Genomic DNA, 6,969 nt, shown 5'->3' with positions numbered 1-6,969 from the left:
ATGCATCCTATAAACTAGTACTCTTACCACTTTCTGGGCAAGTAAGATTCATTGTTTTGTTTTATATTTTATTGTTTTCATTTTACATATACATATGCATATATATACGCATATATATACATATATATATATATGTATATATTCTTTGTCGTATTGGGGTTTGAATTCAGGGCTTTATGCTTGCTAGGCAGGCACTTTACCACTTGAGCCAGATTGCCTACTCTTTGCTCTTATTTTAGAGATAGGATTCTGCATTTTGCCCAGGCTATATTTTGATTATATATGTGCATATGTTTATGTGTATATTTACGTAGTATGTATTACATGTGTGTGTATAATGACTCAAGACATTATTACTATACAGATCAATATTCATTTAAATTTACTCACATGTTCAAATTTTCATGCACTCAACTCACATTTGAATTTCAATGTTTCTAATAAGGAATATTTTCCCTCTATAAATATAATACTGAGATCCTTTCAGTATTTCTGCTTGGCAAATGTGCCACTAATGTCCTCCAGCTATTGTTTGTCTGAAAATATTTCCTTGTACTTTTTAAAACAGACACGCTTTTAATTACTGCTTTTATTATCAAGTTAAGTTGTGAAGTCACAAATTACTGCAGTTAGAATTGTTTTTCTTTTTTGTGCTATTGGAGTTTGGACTCTGGGCCTCACTTAAGCAGCACCACCAAACTTTTTTGCTTTAGTTAGTTTTTTTTTTTGCGGTTCTGGAGTTTGAACTCAGTGCCTACACCTTGAGCAACTCCACCAGCCTTTTTAGTTATAGGTTTTTTTGAGATAGGGTCTCACAAACTATTTGCCTGGGCTGGCTTGATCCTCCTGGTCTCTGTCTCCTGAGTAGCTAGGTTTATAGGTGTGAGCCAGAGGTGCCCTGCTGCTTAAGTGACTTTTTAAATGGGGTGTTGGTGTTTTCTCCTGAATAGCCCAGACCTTGATCCTCCTATTTATATCCCATATAGCTGGGATGGCAGGAACATGCCACCATGCCCTGCTTATTTGTTGAGATGGGGTCCTGCTAACTTTCCCCACCCACCCCGGGGCTGGCCTCAAATTGTGATTCTCCCAACTGCCTCCTGAATAGTTGGGATTATAGGCATGAGCCACTACACCTCGCTTATAGTTACGAGTTTCTGAAAAGTTATTATTGTTGAAAAAACTCCCAAATTTGTTACATAAATAACATCTTCCACTTTGTTTGGAGTAGTGTTCAAAAGGTCCTGTCCAAAAAAAATTTCAAACAAAACATTTGCTCCATTGTTTAATCCCCACTTTAACTGACTGGTGTGCAGAATGTAAAGCCTTCGAGAGGAACAGACAATCAGGCAGAGTTGAGGATCGGAACTTCTTAGAGATGTCAACCAGACAAGACAGGAAAACTCAGCAACTTTTTTCTGGGTTACTCTACTTGAATAATTGTTCAGTTAGTCAACACAATAGATCTTCAAAAAGAAATGGAAAATTGGTTAAGAGGATGAGGTTACCATATTATTTGGACTGCATGTCACTCATATTGAGCAAATTCATATAATCTTATCAAAAATAGACTCAATTATCTGTAGATATGAAGGTATTTTATTATCATGTGGCTTTTTGATAGACAATAATAGAGAATTATAAATTATAAAATTATAAATTGTAATTTGTTATAAAAACTTTTTCCATTCATAAGCTATCACTGCTTGATCAAAGGTAACTTTATTACAGCAACATGTACTTACTTTATTCCAAAATTTTTTCTAAAACAATAAAATGCTTAATAAGAAACAGCTTTTATTTTTGTTTATAGCTATAAGATTGGGTTATTTTGCCAAGTTACTGTTGTTAAAAACTCATTTTAAGATAACGCCACCTTCTGAATATGCCACATATGCACTTCTTACATAAGTCAGTGTTACAGCACATCCCAGATTTGCCCAGAGCAAAATAAGGCAAGCAACTGACTGTTGTTGAATACAAATGCTCACCTTATACAAGTAATTAACATATTGAGCACAATATGGAGCAAGGGAGCACGGCCAGGTAAAAGACCCTTATTATTTTTATAATATTATAACATACTATATATTCCAAATGGCTATCTGGTGCAGGCAATTTCTACTTTCACTCTAATATGTGATCTCATTCATATGATCATATATATGGCATCCTGACCATAATTTCTTTCTTCTTCTTAAAGAGCTCATTTAAATTGACTTGTTGAGAATGACAACCATGACAGAAAGAGAATTCTGTGGTTACATATAAACTCATGCTGGGTGTGCAGAAGTACAGGTGGAAAAGTAGCAAGAAGCAGTCAGTGATTATCTATTTGAAGATCAAACCAGCTTCATGGTACACTCTGAAGATTTTCTCAATGGCATTTATGTAAGTAACTGCTTTTAAGTCTAATCCCAAGTTATACTTCATGGCTGCATACATGACTTGCTTGGCAGACTGCTCTATAGTGCGAGCTAAACCAGAATGCATGTCTTTCTCAGATGCACCTGATATTCAGTTTTGGAATGCTGCTGTGGGGACAACAGGGATAGCTCCAGGATGCTCTCCATTTTTTCCTTAAACTTTCTTGAATAGACATGAGCAAGTGGTAGTTAAACTCTCTTTCATATTTGAAGGTCAAATGGCAATAGCTGGCTTGATTTATATTCTTTAGCCACTTGAAATTAGATACTGTTACTCCTCTAGCATTCACAGACAGATCAGGAAGAACCATAATGTTCCTCTTTAGGAAACTTTTGTCAGCTTCTGGTCCATTGGCAGCTCCAGCAATGATTTTGGCTTTCACTTTGGGTGCACTGGATTTGGTCAATTGCTTTTCAGTGACAGCAAGAATCAATATGTCATAGTCTGCTTCCAAGGTGCTTCCTTCATAGGGCTTTGTCTTGGGGAAGCCCAGGATTGATTCATGTTGCAAACTGAAGTCTTCTTGTTCCTTTGGGTCAATGCTATCTGAATTCCATATGATCCCATTATATTCACCAGCACCAACACATCTAGTGCCAGAGTGATGCAAATGTCTCATAAGAGTGAAGGTCTACGTTACCAAATCCCCGAATAACAAATACCAAACCCTGGTGTCATTCCTATAATGCTCATGTAAGACTCTTCATTGAGGAAGTTTTTGATTCCATAGAAAACACCACGACCAGTACCAGACATATAGCCATGAATATCACCCTGATTGATGGGTTTACCAGGAACACAGGCATGTGCAGGCAACCTATGGTGCTGGCATAGGTGTCAGCTATCCAGGACATCTCCTGTTCACCTGTGCCCATGTCTGGGGAAGGCACATCAAACCCAGGACCAATAAAGCCCTTCTTTGCTAGTTCCATGGTGAACCTCCTTGTGATCTTTTCCAATTCATTATCGGAATAATTCATGGGATTGATCTTTACGGCAGCTTTAGTGTCCCCAAATGGAACATCAACCACAGCACATTTATATGGGAAGCCGAAGCTTTTACTTCAGTCACACTCACATCTAGTTTGTAATGGATACTTCCCTTTCAGGGCGTACAGTACTGGCTGTGCTGGGCTAGGTAACCCCAGGACCTGTTGTTGCACAGGATGGGGAAGGAGAGGCTCAGCACATGGTTGCAGGGCTTGATGATGCTGAAGATGCCGCGTATGGTATGTTGCTTCTGTTCCTTGCTCTCCCAGGTGTTGATGTCCTCCACCAGCTTGCCTTCCACAATGATGGTGCCACCATCTTGAAGAAGTTGGGGTCATCTTCCTGGACGGCAGCCACTGAGCTGGCAGCCGCGTAGTTCCTGGCTTTTGGATGATGAATGCTGTATGTCTCAGGAAAGGGGCTGATTCAGTCAGCGTGGTAAGCCTGGCCAGGGGTTGGCCAGCAGCAGAATGTTGTCCAAGCGGCAGGACATGCTGTAGGGAGGAGGGCGAAAGGCAAAGTGCTACTCAGATGTATGCTTGGAGGTGGAGCAGGAAGAGGAGCCTGGGCAGGAGATGGAGCCAGGAGCCAAATGCCTTTTAAAGCCACAGGTTCCTGGGCTCCTGGAAGTCCCTTCCAGAGTGGGAGAGGTGACAGAGGTGCCACTGTAACGCCCCCTACCAAAGGATGCCTGGAATGGGAGGGAAGATGGCACCCACCTATCAGATCCCAGGAGGAACCTGATTGCAGTGTCTCTGGAGTGGCCCCTCCAATTCTGAAGTACATTTTCGTTCGTTTTCAGGTTCATTTTGAGGTATGGGACAACAGTTTGAATGCATTTTCTTTCATTATTGAAATAATAGCAACCTATTTTCTGTCGTCTAGGAGATAGGTTTTCAGTCTAGTGGCCGGCTTCTTCAGGGCGAGCCCACCCCCATTTCTTTTCCTGGTCAAAAGTGCCAGTGGAGCCCCTTGACCCAGGATCCTTTGTTTTCCCACCTGTGGGTGTCTCACATATTGAAGAGTTCAGTCCCCACATGGAGCTCTATGCACACTCAGCTGGGTGTGCACGCCCTGGGCAAAGAAAGGAGTTTGTGAGATCCCAAAGTGGACCTGAGGCTGATGGGACAGGGAACTTTGCAGATATTTGGAGTATGATTCATGGGGTGGGTGGTAGTGGAGTTTGAACTCAGGGTTCTGTGCTCGCTAGACGGGTGCTCTGCCACTTCAGGCATGAGCCCAGCCCTTTTTGCTTTAGGTATTTTTCAGATACCTAAAGTACCTCCCTTTTTCTCTGTTCAAACACTATCCTTCCTATCTCCACCTCCCAAGTAGCTGGGATTACACAGTGAGACACCACACCTGGCCAAAACTTAGACTTATTTTTTAATTGTAATAATCACATTCATGAGGTGGGATTGATGTTAAAAACTGTACATATTTAATGTATCCAACTGGATGAATTTGGGGATAAGTATACAGTCATGGAACTGTCGCCATTCTGAAGCCATAGATGTATCTTCTCACCTCTACTATTAACATTTTTTTGTGGTAAAAATACTTAAGATCTATCTTCTTAGAAAAATTTAAGTAGATAATACAGTATTGTTAGCCATGGCAATCTGCCATCTTCCCTGTAATTGTTTTTTTCTTGTAGTATGTTAGTGTGACTTGGGTATTAGGGCTTCATAAAATAAATTTGGATGTTTTTTCTTCTTCAGTTTTTTTAAAAAAGAATTTGACAGGGATTGGTATTGATTATTCTTCAAATGTTTGGTATAATTCACCAGTGAAGCCTGGGCTTTCTTTTTAGCTTTTTCTCCTGTCAGTACTGGGGTTTGAACTCAGGACCTCACCCTTGCTTGGCAGTCACTCTACTACTTGAGCCATGACCCTGGCCCCAGGCCTGAGATGTATGTGTGTGTGTGTGTGTGTGTGTGTGTGGTGGTTATTATTGAGTCAATCTCCTTTTATTTAGTCTGTTCAGATTTTCCTTCCCCCCCCATAATTTCATTCTTGGCATGTCTAGGGATTTATTTGTTAAGTGTGTATTATCCAATTTGTTGATATATAATTGTTAATAGTCTTTTATGATCCTTTTTAGTTCTGTGGTATCAATGGTAATGTCCTTTTTTATTTGTAGTTTTGAGCCTTTTATTCACAATTTTGACAGCAATAATTTTATAAATTTATGGGGTACAGAGTGATGTTTCAATATGTATAGATCAAGTTAATTAACATATCACCTCAAATACATTTCATTTCTTTTTGGTGAGAACATTTAAAATCCATTCTTTTAGCTATTTTGTAATACACTATGCATAATGATTAATTATAATAGATCAGCAGAACCTATTCCTTCTTTTAACACAATTTTTTATACCATAGTTTCCCCCTTCCTCACCCATCCTCCCACCATACCACCCTTGGTAACCACCAAGTCTCTATTCCAATGAGTTTGTTTTGCTTAGATTCCACATACAAGTGAGAACACGGAGTACTTGTCTCTTTGTGCCTGGTTTGTTTCCACCTTAGCATAATGTCTTTTAGGTCCATCGATGTTGCAAATGACAGAATTCCTGCTTTTTAAAGGCTGAATATTATTCCCTTGTGTAACATATATTTAAAAAGTTCATTTATCTGTTGATATTTGTTTCCCTATTGGTGTAAGTGTGGTTTATTTTGTGCTTACCTACTAGAGGTTTATAGTGGTTCTTAAGCTACTCATCTTTCCAAACTCACTCTTACACTTTCTGATGTGTAGAATTGACAAAGCATATTTGATACTTGTCTCATTAGGTTATGGCACAAAAAGACTACTTATTGTTAGCATCAAGTTAGCTTGGGATCCACTTTTCAGCTGCTTCTTAGCACTCTCAGTGCTACTTTCCTCATGTTTTGGATATGTCAACAGCTGCAAGAAAACTCCCTCTTCCTGGCTCCCTAAGGAAGGCTCTTGTGGGCTCCTGATATACACAGCAGCAGTACTTTTCAGAGATATGAGTTCCAGCTCAACAAACCTCTTTCCTGCAAGCTTCTAGCTACTGACTTGTTCTCTATGTTCTGCAAACCCTGAATACAGTAGCTATTTCCTATAATCTGTCACTGTAATGGTCCTTTCTTTATTCCCAAATTTCAACTTCTATTTAACTTGGTTTACATATTGTTGTTACATCCTACTGTTCCTTCTGAACCTCTAAAAACACATTAAACTTTACCATTTCCCCCACATTTTAATACTTTTGTTTTCCTTTTTTGTCTTTCTATTTGTTTTGGTATTTTCTATTGACCTACATTCAATTTTGTTAATCTTCCCTTGTTTCCAGTCTGCATAATTTTGGTTATTATATTTTATCTTTTCATTATATTTTATAGATTCCAGTTCTCTAGCAGAATTGTTTTGCTATATTTTGAACACACTAATAACTCCAATCTGGATCCCTGTGGATCTGTTTGTATTTTCTCTGAGAGCATTTTAAATATTGTTGTATGTGGTTTATTTTGTGTTCATCTTGCTACAGGCTTACAGTGGCTATTAAGATGAAAGTAGAG

At 39.1% G+C, this 6,969-nt stretch overlaps 1 pseudogene; it reads right to left on the bottom strand.

Annotated features, from left to right (window-relative positions):
* Positions 1 to 2,331: 2,331 nt before the first annotated feature.
* Positions 2,332 to 4,225, bottom strand: LOC141425909 (glutamate dehydrogenase 1, mitochondrial-like; annotated as a pseudogene).
* Between the last annotated feature and the right edge of the window lie 2,744 nt (positions 4,226 to 6,969).

Source organism: Castor canadensis, chromosome 8, assembly GCF_047511655.1.
Source record: "Castor canadensis chromosome 8, mCasCan1.hap1v2, whole genome shotgun sequence".
Lineage (NCBI taxonomy): Eukaryota > Metazoa > Chordata > Mammalia > Rodentia > Castoridae > Castor > Castor canadensis.
This window is presented reverse-complemented; position numbering and strand designations above follow the sequence as displayed.